At 43.2% G+C, this 13093-nt stretch overlaps 1 protein-coding gene across 1 annotated transcript in view; it reads right to left on the bottom strand.

Moving 5' to 3' along the window:
• Positions 1–13093, bottom strand: part of LOC144676519 (phosphofurin acidic cluster sorting protein 2-like) — a gene marked incomplete at its 5' end in the record, with an annotated part of 61560 nt that overhangs the window by 28735 nt on the left and 19732 nt on the right. The gene's annotated exons all lie outside the window — the stretch shown is intronic.

A 13093-nucleotide genomic window follows, 5' to 3' on the forward strand; every position in this document is an offset into this window, starting at 1 on the left:
CGAAATAATCTCAAATCAAACCACATCAGATAACCTCAAATCAAACTCCTGAAATAGTCTCAAATAAAAACCCCCTGTAATAATCACAAATCAAACCACTCATATAATCTCAAATCAAACCCCCCAAAGAATCTCAAATCAAACCCCTGAAATAATCTCAAATCAAACCACTTGAAATAATCTCAAATAAAACCGCTGAAAGAATCTCAAATCAACCCTGCCCAAAATAATCTCAAATCAAACCCAACAGAATTTTAAATCACACCCCCAACATAATGTCAAATCAAATCCCTGAAAGAATCTTAAATCTAACCTCCTGAAATAATGTCAAATCAAAGCCCTGAAATAATCTCAAATCAAACCCCCGAAATAATTTTAAATCAACCCCTACCCTCCCCAAAATATTCTTGTGAGTAGTATGCGAGCGAGTTAGTGTGTGACAGTGAGTTTGAATATGAGAGGTGAGATACTGGAGTGGTGAAAAGAGAAAAATCTGTCCACCATTCCATGTCACAACAAATATAGTTTCAATTCTAATGCAACAACTTCTGTTAGTATTAAATTACTCTGTACTGAGGACCTCATCTGGGAACTACTCTAATGAGTGAGCTTTCCTGCCTGAGTCATTTTGGCTCCTCCCTCCCCAGGTTATTCAACTTTCAGAGATTTCCAGCAATGAATAACAGTTTGGAGGACACACAATGTCTTCAGGATTAATATGTTTTAAAATACTGTGCCAAATGTACAACACTGTAAGCTTCTTAATGACAGTTACTGTGCACAAGTTTCAGGACAGGCAACAAGCACAACAGGTATTTCCAATGGACACACTCGGGATATAGGTGACAATCTGGGATATAAGTGGCAATTCGGGAAGTTAGCCTAATCTATGACATTAACATTGGAAACTGAATAAGTAATCTCCCACTCTGCTGCCCTCCTCTCTCAAAGGCCATGTTGTTTGCTGTGTGTGACCATGGAGAGCACATCCTATTCTCACCCCATGTACAACACACTCTCATCAGAGTGGCTTAGTAAAGTGTTGGAATTTGAAATGAAAGAAGGGAAAGGGAGGTTAATATATTTCAGTGACATCAAGGAAACTGATATGGTAGGTAAGAGAGAAACTACTTCCACTGGTTGGAGAGTGGAGAAGTTGAGGTAAATGAGAACCAGACCTTTCAGGAGTGAAATTAGGAAACACTTCCAGACACATAGGGTGATAGGAGTTTGGAACTGTCTTCCACAAACAGCAAATAATACTGGATCAATTGTTAATTTTAAATCTGAGATTGATAGATTTCCATTAACTAAAGGTATTAAAGGATATGGAGCAAAGGATATGGAGTTAGGCAGCAGAAAAGCCATGATCCCATTGAATGGTGGAACAGGTTTGAGGGGTTGAATGGCCTCCTCCTGTTCCTGTGTTTCTGTTCCAGTTCCATCACTTCAATGTGTCACTCTGGGCCTTCCTACATTGTCTAATCTCATCCTTTCGAAATGATATACTCTTCAGTAATGCTCAATATTGCATTGGTCGTACATATCCTGGAGCTGACTAGCTGAGAACTGGAAAACACAAGTTCACCAGCTACACACACACAAACCCTGCTGAAGGCGTGACAAACTTTACACAAAGCAAACCACAGCACAGAGGCAGGGACAGATTGACCGTTCAAAGTCAGGTTATTAAAATGAGGGAGACAAGTGAGGGAACAAGGGAGCATATCTGACGAGAAGACAAGACTGGTGTTTACAACACGCAGGCAGATACCTGATATAAAAATCAAAATACAGGCTCCTTTTCCTTGGTGCACAAGAAAATTAAAAGCAAAGTGTAAAAATTACCTGAAAATATAAATGACAAAAAGACTGAAGGTGGAAAAAAATGAAACACAATTTGCAGTGCATTAGAAGTCAGTTATTTGTGAAGATAACAAATATACACGTGATTCAGGACTGGAGCATTCAGCTGGTCTACGTGCGAGCAGCTGGTTCATTCGCCCTCCATACCACTAGCTTTATCCTCTCTGCTATTAGCTGTTGTGTCCTGTTGCAACTCTTTTCATTCAGAGTCATTCTCTCTTGTCCACGGTTAAGTGACAGTTTGGTGATGGCGTGAAAGTTCACTTAATCGGGGCTGATCAACATTAGGTGGGACATGGGTCTGGATCATGGTGCAGTGTTTGTTATGGTGCTGAAAGGAATTCACTGAAATCTTCAAATCAGATAGTACAATAGTGGCAAATCATACGATAACCCTGCCTTGTAAAATGCAGCAGCAAATGGAATAGGTGGGCTGCATTTAGATAAATCGTTCCAGATAATCTGAGACATGTCAAACGCTGGACTGAAGTGGTCTTCATTTAAAATGTTTTTTTTTAGAAAGTTTCCAGTGCAGGCTAAGCCCAGAAACTAAGTACAGAAGCTAACTTTTATCAGAGGGTTTTTAAAAAAGCACAACTCTTCTCCAGTTAAAACTCAGACTTCTTGGCACTAGATTCATTAGAGGATTGGAGAAACACAGAATTAAAAAGGGCAGGGAAATTGTCAATTCTCCGACACTGCAGTTCTGCAAGAGAATTGGTTTTCAAACCAATTGCTCACTGATGTTAATCTATTGTCATCAACACATTAATCACAGAAAATGGTTCATTTTCAAGGGCTAAGGACAATTTGGAAGAATGTGTGTTTTTTTTAAAAGACACTGTCCCTTAAAGGGTTAATGCAAGGACTCTGGTTGCTGCTGTTCCTGGAAAAGATAGCATTTTATAAGAAAAGGTAATGAAGCGGTTTTAAAGAAGCTGGAAGCCTCGTGACCCCAGTGGACTGTTTACAAAAGGCTCACATGGTGGTTTATGTCTTTGAAAAAAAACCACGCCTGGAAATCTGCGTTTTAAAATAATTTGTTCATGGGACGCGGGTGTCGCTGGCTGGGCCAGCATTTATTGCCCATCCCTAATTGAGAAGGTGGTGGTGAGCTGCCTTCTTGAACTGCTGCAGTCCATGTGGTGTAGGTACACCCACAGTGCTGTTAGGGAGGGAGTTCCAGGATTTTGACCCATTTTAAAAGCTGATAGGCTGGTTTTGTTTTGGGGGGCAAACAAAGAAGATCAACTGCTTGGGTAGAGAAGTGAACAGCTTCTGAAATTCCGGACCTAGTTGAAAGCAAAAAGTAAAGGGAAGTTGCTCCAAAGTCTGCCTGAAAAGCAGTGCAAGGTTATTTCGTAGGCCAGTGCTAAGAGACCAACCGTATAAACCGGACACCAGTTCAAAGACACCATCATCTATCCTTTGGGGGGCCAGTTAGCTGGATGGATATAGAGTGGTACCAAAAGCACAAGTTCGATTCTCATACCAGCAGAGGTCAGCTTCTCAACCTTGCCTGAGGTGTGGTGACCCTCAGGTGAAACTTACTACCAGTCGTCTCTCTTGCTGAGAGAGCTGCCTAAGGTCCTGAGAGATTACCGTGACTTTCACTTTCATCAATCCTTTTCCCTTGAACCATTGGCTTTTAACCTTTTGGCAGAATTCCTCTATTTTATCTTTTGGCGTGTGTGTGTCTGTGTGTGAACTAGGATACTTAGAAAGAGTAATTATTATACTTCCATATTTCACATTGTATGTTAATAAGCTTTACATTCTACTTGACAAGTCTGGTTTCATAATAAGCTAATAACTTTGTTGTTTATTGAAGGAGCCTGGGCATTGAGTGGTCATTCTGAGATTCACAGGTAAAGCACATATCTGGCCATATAGCTAGCTGGAGAAATTACTTAAATATATGTTGTGACCTGTTGAGTAGTGGATCTAGAGACAGGCAGTGTACTCCTCCCATCTCAGTTGAAACACAATACACATTGATTCCTCTCAATAAATTCATCGCACAGCTCTGTCCTCCTGCAGCCAGCATTGCTTCTCATTGATTTGACACTCAATACATTTTACAGCCCATGTAATGAAGATGCAATGTACATGATCTGGATCCATAATCATCTAATTCTCCAGCGGTTAGTAATCAGCACAGTGGGTTTCCAGAGCTTGAAGCAACTGCCAGATCTTCAAAAACACCAAGGATAAGACAAGAAATACAGGCAATGAAAATCTATTCCATCAACATACTAACTCTCCCATTGAAACCCATCCATCTAGATCACTAACTCTCCCATTGAAACCCATCCCTCTAGATCACTAAGTCTCCCATTGAAACCCATCCCTCTAGATCACTAACTCTCCCATTGAAACCCATCCCTCTAGATCACTAACTCTCCCATTGAAACCCATCCCTCTAGATCACTAACTCTCCCATTGAAACACATCCCTCTGGATCACTAACTCCCATTGAAACCCATCCCTCTAGATCACTAACTCTCCCATTGAAACCCATCCCTCTAGATCACTAACTATCCTACTGAAACTCATCACTCCAGCTCGCTAACTCTCCCATTGAAACCCCTCCCTCTACATCACAAACTCCCCTTGAAACCTATCCTTCTAGATCACTAACTTCCGATGAAACCCATTCCTCCAGGTCACTAACTCTCATTCAAACCCATCCCTCTAGATCACTAGCTTTCATTGAAACCCATCTCTCTAAATCACTACCTCTCCCATTAAACCCATCCCTCTAGATCACTAACTCTCCCATTGAAACCCATCCCTCTAGATCACTAACTCTCCCATTGAAACCCATCCCTCTAGATCACTAACTTCCATTGAAACCCATCCCTCTAGATCACTAATTCTCATTGAAACCCACCCCTCTAGATCACTAACTCCCATTGAAACCCATCCCTCTAGATCACTAACTCTCCCATTGAAACCTATCCCTCTAAATCACTACCTCTCCCATTAAACCCATCCCTCTAGATCACTAACTCTCCCATTGAAACCCATCCCTCTAGATCACTAACTCTCCCATTGAAACCCATCCCTCTAGATCACTAACTCCCATTGAAACCCATCCCTCTAGATCACTAAATCCCATTGAAACCCATCCCTCTAGATCACTAACTCTCCCATTGAAACCCATCCCTCTAGATTACTAACTCCCATTGAAACCCATCCCTCTAGATCACTAACTCTCCCATTGAAACCCATCCCTCTAGAACACTAACTCCCATTGAAACCCATCCCTCTAGATCACTAACTCCCATTAAACCCATCCCTCTAGATCACTAACTCTCCCATTGAAACCCATCCCTCTAGATCACTAACTCTCCCATTGAAACCCATCCCTCTAGATCACTAACTCCCATTAAACCCATCCCTCTAGATCACTAACTCTCCCATTGAAACCCATCCCTCTAGATCACTAACTCTCCCATTGAAACCCATCCCTCTAGATCACTAACTCCCATTGAAACCCATCTCTCTAGATCACTAACTCCCATTGAAACCCATCTCTCTAGATCACTAACTCCCATTGAAACCCATCCCTCTAGATCACTAACTCTCCCACTGAAACCCATCCCTCTAGATCACTAACTCCCATTGAAACCCATCTCTAGATCACTAACTCTCCCATTGAAACCCATCCCTCTAGATCACTAACTTCCATTGAAACCCATCCCTCTAGATCACTAACTCCCATTGAAACCCATCCCTCTGGATCACTAACTCTCCCATTGAAACCCACCGCTCTGCCACATCAAAGCGTGTCATAGATTGTGTAGTATTGTAGTGCGTGATTACCTGCCTATTTAACAGTGAATCACTTTCATGTAGTTCATTGGAATATATTGAGGATGTGACAAGCTGCTCTCTAAAAGGAAACCCTCTCTTAAAGTTTACATCCTCTGATCCTTATTCTGGTTGAATTAATATTCTGGGTTTACCATGCCTACCAATTATTACTCTATATACCTTGATGAGGTTTCCCATTAACCTGGTCTTGTTACTATGGAGCTGAAACTTCTTTAATTTTTCCTCATGGATAATCGGTTTATATTTGGAATCTGTCTCTAACAGATAAATTGTTTTTTTTTGACTAGGTGACCAAAACTGAAAGATACTGCATGAAGACTGGGCAGTGTGCTGTAAAGCCTTGGCATAAAGCCCTATATCCTTGTGCTCTCCTCTTCTTGCTATATATCCATGCATTAATGACCTTTTTTAACAGTTTTATAGTAGTGGTCTGGATTTAAGGTTTCAAAGGACGAAGAGGTTAACAGCACTCAGCATTATTAACATGCAAATTGGATAACCTCTTCCAGCGACAACACATGCACAGTTAAATGTGGAAATCGGGGAGTTGCTATCGTGATGCCCTGATCCTCCAAAAGCTGTATGACAATAGCATCTCACCAAGAGCGTCACCATTGAAGTGCATTGAAATTTCTGTACTTATCTGATATTTATACACACTAAACTTGCCAGGACAAGCTCAGACTTATCTATTCCAATACAGGTCATTTTCAACTATGTAATGGTTTTAATTATTGCCCAACATCCCCTCTGGCACTGAAAATTAAGTTTTACAAGTGTGGAGTCATATTCCTTCAACCATTTCAATTACTGTTTTAATTGCCTTTTGATCCTAATTTTGAATCAAATATCCTGACACTTCCTGGTTTATTAACAATTCTTCAACCTGATTGGTTAGGAGAAACACAGGTCCTGTTCACACGTCCCACATGCCCTGTGGAGGTTGTTGCACTTTTTGGACTGTTGGCTGACAGCAATTCCCAGTGCAGAACCCCGCAAAAAGTTCATAGACAACTGCAAGTGTAATGAATAGATGGTAGTGTTTGTTGGCTGCAGAGTGCAAAATCTGGTCCATCATTCTAAGTGCCTCGGAACCCATTTAATCCTATTCATTGTATAATTATAATGTTTATTATACAACCACGTGAATTAATTGTTAATCTTCATTGTCAATCACATGGCTAGTCTAAATCCTATGGTCAGAATTTTGTCACCTCCTCTGTTCCTACTACTTGATCAATTTTAGTACCATCAGCAATTTTCAAGGCTTCCATTTAACTCCATCTAGTTCATTAATGTGGATTGAAAGCAATTGGGTGTAAGAAGTGGACAGATTCTGACCCAATCCCATGTCACCAGAACCCCAGGCACATTGTGTAAACAGATTTTACTCTCAAAAAATATTTTCAGGCTGACCCCTATCATTTAAGGTGAGGGATGTCAACGCTGGGTTATGCTTAGAGTTTATAAAACCATATTTCACAGTTTGGAATTTTAATCATTATTGCAAAGAAAGGAGTTTCTAACAAGTTATGTTCAAGTGGCAAGTTATTAATCAAAGTGAACTCGCTGGGTTTAGGATTAGTTTCTAACAAGTTATGTTCAAGTGGCAAGTTTTTAATCAAAGTGAACTCGCTGGGTTCAGGATTATCAAAGGCAGCAAGATTATGAGGGGCATGGACAGGGTGGATAGGGAGCAGCTGTTCCCCTTAGTTGAAGGGTCAGTCACAAGGGGACCCAAGTTCAAGGTGAGGGGCAGGAGATTTAGGGGGGATGTGAGGAAAAACTTTTTTACCCACAGGGTGGTGATGGTCTGGAATGCACTGCCTGGGAGGGTGGTGGAGGCGGGTTGCCTCACATCCTTTAAAAGTACCTGGATGAGCACTTGGCACATCATAACATTCAAGGCAATGGGCCAAGTGCTGGTAAATGGGATTAGGTAGGTAGGTGAGATGTTTCTCACGTGTCGGTGCAGACTGGATGGGCCGAAGAGCCTCTTCTGCACTGTGTGATTCTGTGATTCTCTTTATAGTGATTTGATGCCTTTGATAAGAGTGGTGGTGGTGGTGGTGGTGGTAGGGGGCTGATTTTAAGATAACTCATTAAGCAGATATCCCATGGGATTGGGGTTTTATTTACAATGGTTTTATTTACACTCAGCTCGATATTATTCTTCACTGACTTCAGTGCAGGGTAAAATCAGGCAGGATGGAATATCAGCCTTGACCCTAATCCTGGCAATTTTCTGATGGATGTGTTGCATTAAAATTACCCCCAAATAATTTATTTATTAATGGCCCAGGTACCAAAAATGTGCATTAAAGCCAGATGAACCAGTTTGTTGCCACTCACTGCTTTGAACTGAGACATTAAGATTCCCTCCTAGTCACTCACCATCCTGACTTGGAAATATATCGCCGTTCCTTCACTGTCACTGGGTCAAAATCCTGGAACCCCCCTCCCTAACAGCACTGTGGGGCGGACTGCAGTGGGCAATTACGGATGGGCAATATATAGTCACTCAGATGCCAAAAGTTAAAAATGGGCTCATCCCAGATTTCAGGTGGTTGCATCAATTTTGGGAATAGCAGGAGTTGGAGACGAGGAATCCACACGCTGGAAGGCTGTGAGAGCCAGTTATATTCGCAGGCTGACGGTGAATCTCTTAATGGTGAAGTGGACAAGGAGACAGCAATCAGACTATCTCCAAAGGCAGCAAGAAAAACAGGAAAGTGAGCCAGTCTAGCAAAGTGGAGGGAGCAGCAGTGTAAGAGTCTGAGCCAGAAGGTTGACCAGTGGAAGCTGAACTAGCGCATTGTGTGGCACAGGGTAGATTGGGTTATTATCTAAGCTAGCGCATTGTGTGGCACAGGGTAGATTGGGTTATTATCTAAACTAGCCCACTATGTGGGACAGGGTAGTTTGGGTTATTATCTAAGCTAGCGCACTGTGTGGCACAGGCTAGTTTGGGTAATTATCTAAGCTAGCCCACTGTGTGGCACAGGGTAGTTTGGGATATTATCTAAGCTAGCCCACTGTGTGGCACAGGGTAGTTTGGGTTATTATCTAAGCTAGCCCACTGTGTGGCACAGGGTAGTCTGGGTTATTATCTAAACTAGCGTATTGTGTGGCACAGGGTAGTTTGGGTTATTATCTAAGCTAGCCCACTGTGTGGCACAGGGTAGTTTGGGCTATTATCTAAGCTAGCCCACTGTGTGGCACAGGGTAGTTTGGGATATTATCTAAGCTAGCCCACTGTGTGGCACAGGGTAGTTTGGGATATTATCTAAGGTAGCCCACTGTGTGGCACAGGGTAGTTTGGGTTATTATCTAAGCTAACCCACTGTGTGGCACAGGGTAGTTTGGGATATTATCTAAGCTAGCCCACTGTGTGGCACAGGGTAGTTTGGGTTATTATCTAAGGTAGCCCACTGTGTGGCACAGGGTAGTTTGGGCTATTATCTAAGCTAGCCCACTGTGTGGCACAGGGTAGTTTGGGATATTATCTAAGGTAGCCCACTGTGTGGCACAGGGTAGTTTGGGTTATTATCTAAGCTAACCCACTGTGTGGCACAGGGTAGTTTGGGATATTATCTAAGCTAGCCCACTGTGTGGCACAGGGTAGTTTGGGTTATTATCTAAGGTAGCCCACCGTGTGGCACAGGCCAGTTTGTGTTAAGAGATGGCAGGGCAGCTCAGTCAAGTGGAATGAATGTCCTGTAATTTGTGTGAAGTCATGGATGCTACCGGTGTCCTCGGTGACCGGTATGAAGGAAGTGCTGTCAGCTGCAGAAACTTGAGCTGCGGGTTTCTGAGCTCGAGCAGCAGCTGGAGTCACTGTGTCGTATCCACGAGTCTCAGAGCTACATGGATAGCACGTCCAGAGAGGTGGTCACACCGCAGCTTAAGGGCCTGGAGACAGAGAGGGAATGGGTGACCACCAGGCAGTCCAAGAGAAGTAGGCAGGTAGTGCAGGAGTCCCCTGGGGTCCCACTCACAAATCGGTTTTCTGTTTTGGAAGCTGGTGAGGGCGCTGGTTCCTCAGAGGAGTGCAGTCAGAGCCAAGTTTGTGGCACCACGAGCGGCTCGGCTGTATAGGAGGGGAGGAAGAAGAAAGGAAGAGTAATAGTGATGGGGGATTCATTGGTTAGGGGACCACACAGGCATTTCTGTGGCTGTAGATGTGACTCCAGGATGGTAAGTTGCCTCCCTGGTGCTAGGGTCAAGGATGTCACGGAGTGGCTGCAGGACATTCTTGTGGGGGAGGGTGAACAGCCAGAGGTCATGGTCCACATTGGGACCAATGACAAAGGTAGGAAGGGGGATGTGGTCTTGAAATCAGAATTTAGGGAGCTAGGTGGAAAATTAGGAAGCAGGACCTCGGATGTAGTAATCTCCAGATTACTCCCAGTGCCACGTGCCAGTGAGTACAGAAATAGGAGGATAAGGCAGTTGTATGTGTGGCTGGAAATATGGTGCAGGAGGGAGAGCTTTAGATTCCTGGGGCACTGAGACTGGCTCTGGGAGAGATGACACTTGTACAAGCCGGACGGGTTGCACCTGAACAGAGCTGGGACTGAGTTCCTTGTGGGGCGTTTTGCTAGTGCTGTTGTGGGGGCTTTAAACTAACTCTGCAGGGGTGTGGAAACCAAGTAAAAATATTAGAGAGGAATACCAGGGTGCACAAAACACTGGGAGGGACAGATCGCATAGTGTAGAGAATAGTAAGTTAATAGATAAAGTCAGGGTAAGGGAGAAAGTAACAAAATCTAAATCAGGGTTACTGTGCATGTATGTGAATGCACGGAGTATAGTAAATAAGATTGGGGAGTTACAGGCACAGATTGCCATGTGGAAATATGGTGTTGTGGTGATAACAGGGACCTGACTGAAGGAAGGGCAGAACTGGGTGTTAAATATTCCCAGGTACAAGGTGTTTAGAAAAGATAGGAAAGGAAGGAAAGGAGATGGGGTGGTGGTATTGGTTAAGGAGAGCATTGCAGTGCTGGAGAAAGAGGATGTCCCAGAGGGTTCAAGGACAGAATCAATTTGGCTCGAGCTAAGGAACAAAAAGGGAGCAATTACATTGCTCGGTGTAGTCTATAGACCGGCAAACAGTGAGAAGGACCTAGAGGAACAAATCTGCAGGGAAATTACAGACAGATGCAGCATTATAGAGTAGTTATAATGGGGGACTTTAATTACCCGAATGTAGACTGGGACAGTGGTAGTGTAAAAGGTGGAGAGGGGCAAAAGTCCCTAGATTGTGATCAGGAGAATTTTCTACAGCAGTATGTGTCCAATCCAACAGGAAATGACGCACTGTTAGACCTGGTTCTTGGAAATGAGGTGGGGAAAGTAGATCAAGTGTCAGTGGGGGAACATTTAGTAGACAGTGATCATTGTATTGTATGTTTTAGGATGATGATAGAAAAGGACGATAGGCAATCCAGAGTAAAAATAATTAACTGGACAAGAGCCGACTTCAATGGGGCAGGAACGGAGCTGGGCCAGATAGACTGGAACGAAAGATTGTCAGGAAAATCTGTAGCTGAACAATGGGCTACCTTCAAAAAAGAATTGGTTCAGGCACAGTCAAGGTATATTCCATCGAAAGGGAAAGGTAGGACTAACAAATCCAGAGCTCCCTGGATGATAAAGGAGTTTGAAATTAAGATAAAGAAGAAAAAGTGCACTCATGACAGGTGTCAGGTAGAAAATACAATTGAGAACCAAGAGGAATACAGAAGGTTCAGAGGGGAGGTGAAAAAGTATATTGGAGAAGCAAAGAGGGATTGTGAGAAAAGACTGGCAGCCAACATAAAGGGGAATCCCAAAGTCTTCCATAGGCATCGGGGAGGTGGTGGCATAAGTGGTATTGTCACTGGGCTAGCTGGTAGCTAGTATTCCAGAGACCCAGGGTAATCCTCTGGGGATCCAGGTTCAAATCCTACCATGGCAGATGAAGTTTGAATTCAATAAAAAATTTGGAATTGAAAGTCTAATAATGAAACCATTGCTGATTGTTGTAAAAACCCACCTGGCTCCAGCTATCCTTACCAGTCTGGCCTACATATGACTCTGAGCGAGGGCAATTAGGGATGGGCACTTCCCATGAACAAATTAAAATATATGTAAAAGGAGGGCTGATTAGGAACCTAAAAGGGAATTTACACATGGACATGCATCTGTCCTTACCAAGGAGGTAGATGCTATGCAGGCCGTGGTGACAGACTAGAAAGGTTCAAAATTGATAAGGAGGTGCCAGAGGACTGGAGAATTGCAAACATTATGCCCTTGTTCAAAAAAGGTGCGAGGGGACGGTGTGGAACTTCAAGAGGAAGAACATATATAAAATAAGGGGTGAAATTTTGCAGAAAGACTTGGATGTATATGTGAATAGATCATTGAAGGTGGCAGGACAGGTGGAGAGAGCAGTGAATAAAACATATAGTATCCTGGGCTTTATTAATAGGGACATAGAGTACAAGAGCAGGGAGGTTATGGTGATTTTATATAAGACACTAGTTAGACCTCAGCTGGAATATTGTGTACAGTTCTGGGCACCATATTATAGGAAGGAGTGAACACATTGGAGAGAGTGCGGAAGAGGTTTACAAGAATGGTTCCAGGGATGAGAAACTTCAGCTATGAGGATAGATTGGAGAGGTTGGGACTGTTCTCCTTGGTGAGGAGAAGGCTGAGAGGAGATTTGATAGAGATGTTCAAAATCATGAGGGGGCTGGACAAAGTATATAGAGAGAAGCTGTTCCCACTTGTAAAAGGATCAAGAACGAGAGGGCACAGATTTAAAATGATTTGCAAAAGAAGCAAATGTGATTTTTCACACAGCGAGTGGTTCGGGTGTGGAATGCACTGCCTGGAAGTGTGGTGGAGGCAGGTTCAATCGAGGCATTCAGGAGGACATTAGATGATTATTTGAATAGAAACAATGTGCAGGGGTACGGGGAAAAGGCAGGGCAATAGCACTAGGTCATAATGCTCATTTGGAGAGCTGGTGCAGGCATGATGGGCCGAATGGCCTCCTTCTGTGCCATTAAGATTCAGTGACACTGTATAGAAGTCTGAACTGAAGACAATATTATTACTGTCAGCACTCCCAGGGATTTTGATGTATTGATACAGGGTGGAAGGACAGAACTCTAGACAAAAGACACAGGGAGAGCTTATGGGGGGGAATTGGTACTAACAAGATTTTCTAAAGCAGACCCATCATTTGAACATGAGACATCTGGTTCTGCAGAAAAGGGGATGACCTTGTTACTCAGTAATTTTTACCCAGTCTTGTGACCTAGATTCCCTCACTATGACTGAGATACCCTCCCAGTGACTGAGATACTGCAACCCCCGAACAAGATTTCTTTAT

The sequence above is a fragment of the Cetorhinus maximus genome, unplaced genomic scaffold (assembly GCF_964194155.1).
Source record: "Cetorhinus maximus unplaced genomic scaffold, sCetMax3.hap1.1 HAP1_SCAFFOLD_1660, whole genome shotgun sequence".
Lineage (NCBI taxonomy): Eukaryota > Metazoa > Chordata > Chondrichthyes > Lamniformes > Cetorhinidae > Cetorhinus > Cetorhinus maximus.